At 38.9% G+C, this 14419-nt stretch overlaps 1 protein-coding gene across 1 annotated transcript in view; it reads left to right on the top strand.

The window, feature by feature from the left end:
• Window positions 1–14419, top strand: part of POU2AF1 (POU class 2 homeobox associating factor 1) — a 73815-nt gene that overhangs the window by 23750 nt on the left and 35646 nt on the right. The window contains exon 4 of the mRNA XM_074561097.1: window positions 983–1108. The gene's annotated coding sequence lies outside the window, so the exon portion shown is untranslated. The remainder of the gene's footprint in view (window positions 1–982; window positions 1109–14419) is intronic.

The raw sequence follows: 14419 nt of genomic DNA, 5'->3' as shown, positions 1-14419 counted from the left end.
AAGGCAATGATTCACCAAACACACTTTCATATGAGTTTTTGTCATTTGTTATGTAATTGTTGTATGTATGTCATTGTTATGTAATGTTATTAACTCTGAGGGTCATATCTATTACCTTACTGTTAGATTTGGAACCAAACATGCTATTCAGAATGCAAATGAGTAGCAAGATGCTAGAGAGAGGCAGAAATGATAGAATATTGATCATCCTTTACAAAACAATAATTTCTGACTTCACCAGCAGACCACGATAAAATAAAAACAAGATATGAGTACGAGAGAACATCTTCAATATTATTGACACAGAAGCTTAATAGGTGCTACTGTTAATACAGCTCTCTGCTAGCACAAAAGGAGTTGCAAGTCATTGTACTTCATTGCTTTGCAAAAGAAGCGTAATAGTGTTGTATAAAATAGAAAATGTGAATAAAGATTTGATCTTACCAGTGGGAGCAGACATCTCTTGAGGCTTACATGAAGGAGGAGGGTAGATCCTGGGACTCGCAACATTAAATTCAGTTAATCCAGAGTCTGGCAATGATGGGCTCTGTTGAAAATAGCTTTTGGGACTGGCAGTTTCTCCAGGCAGTGGAGACCCCTGGCCTGGACTGTAGCCGCAGATTTCATTTTCACTGATGTTTTGATTCCCCAGTAGTTCAGGACTCATGCAGACTGTTTGCAACATTACTACTGTGTGTGTAGAAAAAGATGAAAAAGAAGAGTGGAGGAAAAAAGCTTATTCAGTTGTGTTTAAATAATAACAATAAAAAAATTCAATCCAGTTTCACATTGAGAACATGGTAATTGTATTTAATTCTCCAGTGTAATTAGCCACTACAAGCTGGGTCCAGCTTCTCTCTTCTCTTTTTAGCAGCACGTTATAGCAGTTGCAGAATAAAGCCAGCCTTGCAATCCCAGCAGTCACTGGAAACAGCTTTTGAGAGTTTCTTGGCTGCAGTTCTCTCTTGCTCTTTGTATTCAGGTATGGCTTGAAGGACGTCAGCCTGGGAAGGCCACACCCTCTTTCCTAACAATCTGCAGCAGCTGATGAAGAAATGACTTTTCCCAAGAAGAGCCTGAGTACAACTTGAAAAATACTTTTCCTCAGGTACAAAACAGGAAAATCAAACTCTCATTGATTTACTGCAAATGGTATGAGTAGGGAAAAGCAACCTCTGACTTAACTAGATTAGTTGACAGGAATGTACAAACAAGTAACTGATCTTGAAGTAAATGTTTTGTGAATCCTTCTTTTTTTTTGCTTCATCTTCCCTTAAGCATGAAATTTCAGTTAGGGAAAGACATCCCTTACAATCAGCATAGCATTGAATCTGTGAAAGAGAGTGGTATGTGGTATGTTAAGGATAATATTGTTTCTATTTGTGTGGAGGTTTAGGTTTTTTATTTCTGTGTTTTGTTTTGGTTTTTTTAAGCAGAGAAGGATTCTTAAATATTGTACCAGATGCAACTATTAAAACTCAAGAGGATTAGGAATCTATTTGGATGGGTACTCTTGTTATAGGAAGTCTATTCCCTTGTCACAAGGAGACTTCGGTACAAGATTTAAACTCCATTCTCATGTCCCCGGGAAATATATTTCATTGGACAATCCTACCTATGGGCTATGTTATTTCAACTCAATAAGCAGATATTTCTCTCAAGTACCTAGTTTGAAAGAAGGTTACAGTTCTTATCAAATGCAGCAGCTTCCTTAGTTGTGTCTTGGAAAGCATTCCAGCTTTACTCCCAAGCAGAATCATCTTATATATCAGTCGGAACAGAAAGCATCAGAAGCAAGTTAAAAGAACAGTGTTGTGTATATGTTTTAGTTTAAAGTGTATAGTGACTCCTCTCTACAGACCTGCATGATCCTCTGTCTCCTACTTTCTCTGTACTGAGCGTAATAACTCCAGTTTCAGGGATGTTGAAAGGATTTTTTTAGGTACTGATCAAAGCCAGGATATTTGATGCTTGTAGAACAAGCGTAGAATCAGGAACCAATCTGCATTGCAGAAGCACTAGGGAAGGCTATTACCTGGCTCCCTGCTCCACAGATCTTACTACCTAGTAACATTACTGCATTTGGATCTGAAAAACATGAATGCCTTGGGGAGAGGCATGGCTAATGCATCCACATCTTTGCATGGCTGCCCATGATTTCAACTAACAAGCAATGCAGCACGCTCTTATTCCTGTGAAATTCACAGGTCTCTGTAGGTCGTGTTCAGGAATTGAGGACATGTAGTGAGCCAATATATTCCAATTCCTTCCTTAGTGGATTGTAACCAGTTTGCTTAAGTGAAATGATTTGTTAGAGGATATTTCAGAAGTGAAAAGCTTTTTTTACCTTTCTGATGTTGAGACAGCCGCAAAGAGTGTCTGTTTTTAACCAAGGACGCATTCTGCTCTGCTTTTTTCCTTCTGTTTCACCCACTTTGCCTTGTCCATTATATGAGTGTAGGACAAGCTGGAGCCAGGGTCCAGCTCCTTAGTGACATATGAAGCATTATGTTAATCTGTAAACGGTCGTGTTCAAATCAGTAGGATGAGGCATTGTTTAAGGAACTACTCAACACTTGTATAGGTGGGAGAATTTGGCCTACTGGAAACAGGAAGTTACTGTGGTGAATCATTGCATTTATTGGGCAGTAAATCACACTGGAGATTTCTCATCTTTCTGTTCTCTTCCATACTCTAGCCCATATATTGGATAGTTTTCACTGCTTGTTTATAGTATGCTATTACATTCACAGTGAAAGCAGGAAGTACCCTGTTCTTATGGTACAGAAAGGACCAAAATGCATCCCTGTAGCCATGAAAAGAGAAGCAGATTTCCAAAGCTAGCAACAAAAACCTTGGAATGTGGCCATTACAGGAAACGGTCTCCAAGGCTTTATATCTGTTCAACTGGGAATCTTGTGGTTCTCCTGCTTCCAACTTCAATAAGTACCAGATATTTTAACCAAATACTTTGTTACTCTAATTTCAATTAGCTCTTATGAGCCTCATTCTATATCTTATGAGCCTTATTCTATAAAAAGTACTACTGGAAATGAGCTGTCCATTGACAGCTTCATATCTGTTCAATAACAATTTTAAATTTGGACCCGCTAATAATGCTACATCATGTTCTCCTGTATACATTGTGCCAAGGCAAGTTTCAGCATGCAGAGCAAGCAGAGATTGCAAATATGGCTTTCTAGGATCTCTGGATACTACTTCAGTTAGTACCTCTTGATTCCTACAGCTATGGACAGAACTATTTAGCTTATTACCCAGTGAAGCCTGGACTGGGAAAAGTATTTCCTACCCAGGGGCACAGAATATTTTATTATCTTTCACAGTTTTAGTGATTCCTGCTTTTTCAGCCTACCCTGTACTATCTATTCTAAGAAAGGGAAAAAATGTCAAGCTTTGAAGATGTAAGAAATGAGGATAAAGTATGAACATTTGGATAAAGGTCTCCAGTGACAGTCATCTGGGGAAGGGGATGAAGTCAAAACACAGGTTTGGTCGTAAACAGAGCTGTCTGAACCTTTAGGACGGACTGGTTTGCACTTCCCATCTTCGGCTCACGCTCCCCTGTAGGAAAAATTGTGTGCCAGATCTTTGTGTTGGGGGATTGTTTTTTTCCTTTTAGGTATAGTGTTGTAATTACTGGTATACTGATTTAGGTATTCTGATTACTGATGTAATATTTTCAGCAAAAATGGCTGTCACCATCTGGAAGTTTCTAGTGGATAACTGTAATTAAAGCAATTCCATTCCAACTGATTAGTGATGGGCAGCTCTGCAGATCACTCTCCATGTAAACTTTCAGGTTATGCTGCCAGTGGGTAGAGCTCCTTTTATATCTTTGGATGTAGGATGAATGCTCTCTAACTTCCTTTATCCCTTGTTGCTACATGTTTCTTTAGTGCACACACCCACTTTAACGGCATTTGCTGGGTTAGGTGTTTGTCTGTCTTTCACTTTAGATGCTGTTGTTTTGCCAACTGTTAACTCACCTGACTATGAAATCCTTTGTTGCAAAGGTTTCCTTTATGAATATCCCTTTCACGTATGTAGGGATCAGGAGATGGTGGGCTTAATTTGCACTAATGCAGAAATCAAGCATAAGGCGTTCCCCTGCACGTGCTTACAATGTCTGATTATAGTACAAATAAAATATCAACTGTATGCATATAATTATCTTTAAAGGTGAGCATTGTACTGTGTAAATAGGTCTTGAACTAAATGGATGACTAGTAATTTGAAAGGCAGTCAGTGAACAATGAAGCTGTACAAAATTCATAACTAATGCAGCAGTAGATTTTTCCATCTGAGTATGTCTCCTGGGAAGCAGTGCTCTGTTGCAGAGGTTCTGTTTGCATGCTTTCAACAGAAAGCTTAAATTATGCTGTACTGTATATATGCATACTTCTAACAGCTTGCATACATGCTGGCAGTGAAATGGGGTGGTGACGTTGCTATTGAGTTTGTCTCAAATTTTCATAGTAAAGAGGAATACCTAATTAGCTATGCTGAGACGGGCCATTGGGTAATTGCATCTCTGATGTCTGCTGACAGTGGCCTGTATATGATGCTTCAGAAAGAAACAAACTATAATAACAGATGTCAGTGCTGAGTAGCTCTTAGTCATTTTGATGACTGTGAAGTATGAACTCTACTTACCTCTTGCTGCACTACAAAACTGTTGCAAAACAAAATTAATTTCCCTTGCCAGTCACAGTCATTCAGATCTCCTTAGAATGCCTGGTCTGGTAACTGATGTTCTGCTTGCTGTGGCTTTGAAATCTTTGGATTTTTTAGGCGAAAGATGATGTATTTTCGCTCAGTGGTGATTATTTTCTTTTCAGTAACCGTTTGTGCTCTGCTTTGCCTTTAAATGACAGAAATAGAGCACAGGACATGGACAAGGTCGGTTTTCGTGTTGTGCCTTCTGAATGCATTCCCCCATTCCTTAAGGAGGTTATATGATATCATCCCTTCCAACCCAACACATTCTATGATTCTATGATCTCATCTATGCTTTCTTTCGTAATGACCATCTTTTCTGAGAAGGCAGGGTATCAGAAGGATTCCTGTTTGTTTGCTCAATGCTAACAGAGCTTACCTCTGCCCTGAAGAAATCATGCTGCTTGCTTTGTACAGATGGCTGTGTTTATCCACCCACTTCACATAGCCATGTATCTCAGGGCTGAAGGCATTAGAGCTTGTGAAGTCGTCTGAAGTCTGCAGAACAATCTTCACTGTAGAAGATGAAAATATATAACGAAGGCAGGAAAGTGAGAGTGGGTTGCAGCTGTAATGAAGGTGTAATTGACAATATCATTGTCACTTTTTGCATGATTTTTATTGTAAATTTCCAACAATTGTCTGCTACTGATTCATTTTTAATGATGCTCCATGGTTACTTCTAAATGTTTTCCTTGAATTCGGAGATCCCTGGTGATGACAGAGATGGTATGTTCAGACTATTTTTACCTACGTGAAATACCTTTTATTCAATCATGATGTTTTGCTCGCGTCAGACTGATGGTTTCACTCAGTCCCCCACAGATATGAACCAAGAAATTTCCCAGACTTGTTTGCACCTCTTCAGACCATGACAAGTAATGCTGGTTCTCCTGTGTGACATCAGTGTCTAATGCCACTGTATGTAGTGATCAGATGCACTTAATTGTTGACAGCATTCAGTTTTTTCCTAAGCTGTGTGGTCAGGTCTTGAAGAATTGCAGGCTATCAAGAATGAAGATACTATTTTGATCTGCCCATTTGCAATGCCATAGGGCATCTGGAGATGTGATTTGCTTTCCTCTTTAGTACAGCTCTGAGAAGTATTAGTCTCCACTCAAAAGTATGTAATTGTATGCTTGCTTCTTGGTGTATTTCTGGAAAAGGTAATTAAGGAGAGAAACTTTGAGCTACTACAGAGAAAGTTGTTTGCTAGTGTTCCTCATCTGAACTGTGCTGTTAACCTAAAGCTGGCACATCTGATCCATTCTATGAAGCAACAGTGACCTCCCATGGGCACAGATGAGCCGCCAGTGGCGTATGTTTCTATTTCATTGATTTGACAAATACATTATGGAATTGATCACCTAATCCCAAACATACGCAAGATTTCTCAGCTTTCCAAATAACTAGCCAGGCATGGTATTAAACTTGTTTATTCATCAGTTTTCTGGCATAGATTTTCACCAGTCTATACCTGTCACAAATATCCAGCAAAGCTGAAGGCAAAAGTTTAAACTTAGGGGCCTGATATGCACACAAAAACAAAGGGGAAAAATCTTGTCATTTGTGATGGGTATTCCTTTGTGTGCTTCTACCTTTAACCATTTTTTCAGTAAGAAAGATTTTTATTCAAACAGACCTTGGAAAGATGTTGCAAGAAAAAGTTTCCAGATGTTTCCTCTGGCTTTTGGTTTTTTTCCTCTTATGTTTTCTTTTCCAATGCAAACCTTTAGGAGCTATAGAGAAAGGTTCTGTACTCTAAAGCCTCATTTCCAAGGCTGAAAAGTACTAGCAGATGCTGTTTTGTTAACAGAATATAGTTGTTTTCCCAGAAGGTCTAAAATGGGGACTAGAGAGTAAAATGCATCATAATATGCTGTTACACATAGCTGATGAAGTAAAACATGCTTGTGATCGACAGCAAGCCCGTTGCTGAGCTCTGGAGAAGAATGATTCAGCTTACGTGTTGTTGGAGTGGGCTGACCTAACTTAGCAATAATTGGTCTGCATTTGCAGGCATGAGCAGGTTTGTAGACTCATGTCTTATAGACCAGTTAGACTTACTGTATTTTTAATGCGTTGGGGCCATCCTGACATACTGTGGGACAGGGAGTCAGTTCCTACTCCTCTTCCATTTCCCCTCTATTTTCTTGAACTCTCTGCATTCTTTCCAAATGTCTGAGTCCCTGTGACTGTAGGTGCGGAAGAGCATTTACTCATGCTTGAGGAGGTATGGATGTCTCCAATGATAAAATTGACCTCCTTCCTCCACAACTGCATGCTGTTACTGTTGGAAATTGCAGGGTCAGGCTTTTCATACATGCCCTATTGCCTCACTGTCATTTGGAAATCTGAATATTTAGTGGGCCAAGCAAAATCAGTTTTAGAAACTAGGGAAGGGAACAAAGTGTTTTAAGATATTTCATTTTACTCAGTCCTTGGGCCACGTTCTTGTTATATTTTAATAGGACTGTATAGAGTTACATGTACTGAGAACAGGGTTCCTAAATGTTTGTTCTTGGCGTTATTTTTTATATCTTCAGCATGAGCACTGAAGTCTTCAGAAACAATGTGAATTTAGCTCTTAGGTTCAGACATAAGTGATGACTGAGGAACAATGGGTTATTGTGCCTCAGGTAGGCTGGACTAACTGAATGTATGGAAGGAGAGAAATGGTGTGAACCAAGCCTATGGGGCTTCTGGGGGCTTTGCTTCTAAAATGAAAACCAGACACTTTTGCTTATGTAGCGGGATTGGGACAGGAGGAAAAAAAAAGCCATCCACATACACATCCATTTGTGTGTACATTGAATAGCTCTGAAGTAAATTTTAATATCATATTTGCAAACTGACCGTGCTCTGAAATCCACAGATAATTAATCTTTCAAACAAATAACCGTCAGATTGTGGAATACGAGCATCTAACTGTAGCTAGAGGATACCAGTGCGAAGGGATTCCAAAGTAGGGCTCAGTGCTTTCTATTCCTTGTTAAATGCAGATTTAGGCTGATGAAACTGTTTTGTGACTTTCTGTACAGTTATTTTGGTTGAAGATTGGAGCAGAAAGCACAGGAAAAATGCAAGTACTTAGGTTTTACTTTTTAAGAAACATTTTAAAGTATATTTTCATAAAAGTGAAATTGAATTTTAAGAACACGTTAAAAAAAAAAAATCCGCAAATTCAGTAAAGCATTTAGGCCTGACCCAATGAGCTCTCTTCAGTGACTTCAAAATTCTTCGTGCAACTAGGGAACGAAAACAGTAAGTTGGTCTCAATGTATACTATTTCACTTTTACTCTCTCGCTGAGAATCTGTTTGTATTTATGTCCTGGTTTGAGGTAACCATGACAATTTAATTTTTCATCATCCTTTTAATTTGCAAAACTAAACAAAACGAAGCCAAGAAAACCGAGAGCAGGCAATATAAAATTTTGTTCCTGGTATCCCAAGTTCTGTCACTAGATGGTGCTGTGAATTAGACAGCAGGAAACCCTCACTAGCGAACAAAACATAAGATACAAAGATCAACAAGGAGCAGCATAAAGGGGAATATATGAGTGCATCAAAATCTCGTGTTGAAACAAATCTGATGCACGAGGATTTCCCTGTGTTCCCCAATGTTGTTGCAAAATGTATGTCAGCGAGGAATATGGCAGAAATACCATTTTTATTTCTTTTCCCTCCCTACAAAATTTGTGACTCAAAATTGTCAAATATTTGTGTTAGTTTCTGAACTGGCTGACGGTTTCACTGTGAGCTGTAACTAGGATTCAGGGTGAAAGGGACAGTGCACTTTCAAAAATGCAGCTGGTCTTAGGTACCAAGTCAGAACAGTCCAGGGAGAAGCTCGAGTGAAATTATTAATCTTAAAGGATTCATAGAAGGTAGCATTTAAGTGTGAGTATTGTAGAACACAAGGGACTACATGGTACAGATTCTGTCATGTGATATATGACTTGATTCACGTGCCTAGACGTCTCATTATTTTAGATAATCTGGATGTCCCATGGTCCCTTGAACAGTCCGGGCCATCTGCAAGCGCTGTGTCACACCTGCCAGCTCCCTGCAGATGTCTTGGGTACCCCAAGGCATCTCAGCAAGCAGAAGATGCACATAATAAGGCAGCTGGCTCTCACACTGAATGTCTTTATAATGTTTTGCTATAAATATCATAGCTGCTCCTCCTTTTTTTCTACCATCTCTACATTTCTGAATCTCGAGATTTAACTATTTTGCTTCCTGGCATTCATGCATTTGAAAACGTCCCTTTTTGTCTCCCTGCAGCTTACAGGGATTGTTACTGGGTGTGAATTTAATTTAGACCTGTACATCCATACAAAAACAGCACTTCAGTAAAATAGAGGCCTTTTGCTGGCTCTGCAGAGGATAGACCCAATTTAAGAATGCATGGTTAGGGTTAATACTTTGTGTCTGTGAGCTAGAGCCACAAACATGTATTCTTCTTGAGACTGGGTACTTGAGCAGTCTTCTCTATTTACAGTCTTTTTTTAAAGGATCATTTATTTGCTTAGTTTGCTTAATTACTGAAATACAATGAGATGGCTGGCAGCCAGTCAAAATACTTGGTTTTCTCCAGCTCTTTCACAATATTGCCTCTCTCACCTTTTAGGTCCTGCCCCTGACAGACACAAGCACATGGGATCTGCTGTTCTTCTGTTAGGGGACTGTTGCTACTTGAACAGTTTTGCTTGCTTAGGTTGAGAAGTGAGGTTATTCCATGTGAACAAAAGTGGAGAAGTTGACCCCCAAACCGCTAAATTTTCAGATTATTTTCATACAGTTCTCTTATTTGCAAATCCATTTTCTTCATTCTTGTCCTACCTTGACTGAGATGGCTATAAAAGGCAAAATAATTTCTTTTGCTTCTTTTTCTGCCTAATCTCAGACTTGATGGTGATCTAGAGGAGAACGTCACTTGAGGATACAAGGTTGCTCTCTGCCGTGTTTTATCTTGTAGTTGTCTTTGGTCTCCCTTTTCTGGCAGGGATTCAGTAAAGCACTCCAGTCAGGAAGTTAAGTTCTACCCTGACATTAATCATAAATATGTGCTATCTGAATTGGGACCCTTGCACTTTTTTGTTTACAGTAGTTAAATATTCTATGATGTTCCTTGGTGCATCAATTTTGACATCAAGCTAGGCAAGTCTATAAAGGTATTGAGTTTGTTCTTCAAAGACATGTGATGCCTGGATAACTGAGTACATCTGGCTGCACTTGACATGGACTCAACTCTGGCAAGCACAGAGAAAGTTTGGTGATTCTCCACTGGATCACTTACAGGGCAGCAATCAGTGAGGGGACAAAACACTAAAATGCGAATAGTACAGGCAGCTATGAGATTTTCATGCACATAATGCACTGCACCACTCAAAACTCTTTCAGTAGCTACACGAATTCTATGTGCGAGAAGGTGACGTGGGGACATAATTCCACAGATTAGGAATAATCTCCTATACTCTGTTCTGCCTGGTATGTTTTTGGACTACAAATCTTCTGTGTTTCTGTCTGGGATATCAGATTTGTTTTCAAATGCATCTCTGTATAAAGAGCAAGGGCTGTTTCAAGTCCTGTTTATATTCACTATAGGATGTAAGCTTCAAGGTGCCTGTATTAGAGTAGAACTTCTCACAGTAGACTGTGAGGCAAACAGCACTTCTATTAGCACACAACCCTTTTCCAGTATATTTTAGTGCCTTGATGTTGAATTTTTACTGCCTTTGAAAGGAATTCCAACAACTTCTAACATTCACTGAAGATATTTGCTGGAAACTTTATACTTCCACAACCAAATCCTCAGAGAACCTCTCATCACACAAAAAAAAAATCCACATAAACGATGTTCCTTAATATCTGCATGTCAGGGAGTCTGGAGAGAGAGAGAGAGAGAGCCTATTAGTCATTCAACAAGCTAGAACAGCTGAATGAAAGAATTAAGATGAACCAATTTGCAAATGCTGTCCTATTAACTGTGCAAAGTAGCTATGTAAAAATTTGCTTATTTAGGGTTAATAATTAAAAGTAATACATAAGTGGGGATAAGAAAATAAAGGCCCTAAATCCATTTTTCCCTTCTGAACAAATACATTGAAAGTCATAGACAACAATGGTTTGTTAATCTGGGGTCAAGTTTCAGAGCCCTTTTCCCATACACTGACATTATATTTCACTCCCAATGGCCTTCATCCAAATTCTTTCAGAATCAGGGAGACAACTCCCACTGAGGTCATTTAATGCAGTCCTACCATGGCTACATAAAAAAAGAGAGAAGTGATTTCATACAGAGCTAAAAATGCTGATTACTCTGTGTATGGCTGCGCATGGTTCTGCTTAGACTAAGCAACAAGGGAAGAGCCACTGAGCATGGTGATTTGTACTGTAGGTGGGTCGAGTGTGGGAAAGAACAGGCAAGTGTCACCTATTTGCCCCTGCAGAGATGGGTAGGGTCCGGATCTCGCTTTGCCTTTTGGCAGTTATTTGAAATGCGGTGCAGGGTCTTTACTGATTAGTTTATCTTGAGATTTAATCTCATTTATGGTGGTTGTGTCTGAAAATGTACACGTTTTTCTGGAATAGACTAAAAAAATCCTACCCTGAGCATGCATATAATACTGGGTCTTTACAGCCAACAGTAGGGAAGATAAGAGATGCTGGAGTTATTGTCATTGTTTGTAGTGTTTTCTCACCTTTGCTGAAACAGGAGTAAAAATACTGCTATCCCTTATCCTCAACCTAAAGCAGTCACTTTGGAAATGGGGAAATAATTTTGATTTAAAAAAACCCCAACAAAACAGCCATAAAAAACATTTCCTGTAGAAATGGAAGGCAGGAGTTTAAAAAGATTCTGTCTGGCCTGAGAGAACATAGCAAACAACCCCCTTCCTATCGTGGGTCATCAAGTTCACAATATCCAAAGTTAACACTTAATGATGAAGTTTGATCCAGATATTGCTATGCTAATCTCTGGATAATAACACAATGAATAAGAGCATAACCCTGAAAAACAATTCTGTAAAATTTCCCAGATTACTGAACTAGTTTATTTGTTCAATGTTGTGTGTATTGCTTTTTGGTTTTCTTTAGTAGTTGTGACATCTGGTATTTATCTAAAAATAAGGAAGTCCACCTTGCTAACTGACAAGGTTAAGAAATGTATTCAGCTGCATTCAGTTCCTTTGTAGTAGAATAAACTAATCTCTAGGAGTTTTATGTATGCACAGCTCTGTTGTGACATAGCTTTAATAACCAAGCCTTTATGTTCTATTAAGATTAGGCACAAAGTTTAAGGAGAAGTATCACAGGAAGATGGGGGGATGTAGAGGGTTCTCACAGGGGCCAAAGACTGGTGAGATATACAGGATAGTAAAGTGAACGCTAGCCACAGTTTTTAAGAGGAACTTCAAGAGAACTCTTGCTGATCTTTATGGGGCCTGTTCCTATTGTTACAGCTGAGCATGTGCTTAAACAGTTTTCTGAACTGAGACTTAAGCAGTAAAAGAGTTCGAGGTGTATTTAAAGTGTATTAATTATCGACAATGCTACAGGGGAGAAAATGTGCCAAGCATTCAAATATTGCTTCATCCTTATATTTTAAACTGCATTCTCTTTTCATTGGAGTCAAGGAATGCCTGAAGGTAGCTGGAAATGGTGGCAGTAACCATAGCCTAAGAAAAGGCATGCTGAACGCATGCAAAGTGCATTTGCATGCAGCTTGTAAAGCATTTGGTATCTCTATTTCAAAGTGGATGTGTTGCTTAAGCAGTTGTGTAGCTTTGAACTGTTGAATCCTCACAACAACTATTGAATGGCTACACAGCAATAGCTTTGACATCTGTCCTTAGTTGTTAAATAGGGAGAAACGTGGAGCAGTTGTGTTACAATGCAGAATAGACAAACATGGCACCTCATGCTCATTTCTCCAGTCACCTGTGTTAATACTTTCTTCCCAGAAAATTAAAACCTCTCTGTTGCAGATATGAGCTCCTAAATAAATTTGCCATTTGACGCTAGCTTTTGCAATCTACAATTCCTTGTGTCCAATAAGCTTTATCAAGTAAAGCATGCCACACAGTGCAGATAACGAAAATAACATGTATCTCCTAGCCCTCCAATAACAGCCCGTGAATAAATCTTCATTCTGTGCAGCTGATGTCTCCTGGAAATCTGTCTAAGAGGACAAATAAGAAAATTGCTACTCCTGAGTAGTTATATTTTATGGAAATATATTTATTGGTGTTAGGAGATATTTACTTAGGATTGTTCTTGCTATAGTTCATGTCATTTGCTTGAGCCATGAATGAATAAATGATTGTTACATCAGCTTTTGAGGATCAGACTCTCTGACCAAACCAGTCTAACCTGGCAATTGTTTGGGTTGGTTTCTTGCCACGTATATTTTTTTTCTTGAGCAGTAAGTTCCCATGAAAGTGCCAACATATTCCCTCTTGTTGTGAGTTAATATTTCATTAGCATAAATCATTTAATGTGTTGCGGAGTCTGACCCAGTTTCTCCATGAGTATAAACCTGCATCTAACCCTTTTTTATAATTTATATTGCTGGGTAAATTCCAGTACTACTTCCTTATGCTAGAGCTACTGCTCCTACAATTTCTGCTCTTAAAATATTTCATTCTTTAGTCTCTTATCAGCAGCCCCTTCTTTCACCTAAGGATTACATGGACACAGAAGAAATGGAAACACCAAACAACTCCACAGTGTGATACCTAGGGTTTTTTTAGGGCCACAGTGGTACTCCCTCGGAGAAGAGCAATCAGCTGATGGAAATGCCCACAAGAAAAAATTTTTATTCTCATCAAAAATGTTAATGTGTCTCATTTCAGACCACGGTATTAGTTGCTTTATATTAAGGAAATTCCACCGATTACAGCAAGGCTTTGCTAACTGGGCCAATGCGCACAATGTGGGACGTGGGTGCTGTATTCCTACAATAAACTACATCATGTTCCAAAAAAATAATACTTATCAAGGAACAGAGGTGAATGATGACACAACTTTCTAGGATATGTAAGTGACTGAGGGTAAGTTTGTGTAGGGAAATGAGAAAATGCAAAAATACAGGTATTGCTTGGAATTTGCTCCTTTTTATCCAGGGTTAAGAGGCTAATGGAAGCACAACTCACACAATGAGATCTTGCTTAAGAAAAAAAGAAAAAAGAGAAAAAAAAAGAATTAAATATTTACCTAGTAAAAGAAATACTAGTTGACAGATTAAATATGCAAGTTCTTTGTTATCATTCCAGTAATTCCAGAACAAAAAGTCAGAGCTGAAGGAGGAGCAAATATCTGGTACAAGCCTTACACCTGTGCAAAGCAAGAAGAGACTTGCCACCTGCAGTTCTCTGGAGAACAGTGACCCCCTAGAAACACTGAGATTGTTTCTCAGTCCTCCTGCATCCTTTTCCACCTCAGGTGCATTTTTTTTACCCTTTGCCACTTGTATATTCTAAAGGAATTCATGAAGAGAACCAAGCCATGTAATATGTCAGGGTAATTGAAATAAACCAAGCCAACATAGCTAAATTGATTTTGAGGGACCTAGACAGATTCATGCTGTCCATGATGGTGGTCACTGGTGTAAATGTTCTGTGAACAGACATTTCTGATGCTTTTATTGTTAGCTTTGGCCTGATACAGGAGCTA

Source organism: Larus michahellis, chromosome 17, assembly GCF_964199755.1.
Source record: "Larus michahellis chromosome 17, bLarMic1.1, whole genome shotgun sequence".
In the NCBI taxonomy this organism is placed as follows: Eukaryota; Metazoa; Chordata; class Aves; order Charadriiformes; family Laridae; genus Larus; species Larus michahellis.
This window is presented reverse-complemented; position numbering and strand designations above follow the sequence as displayed.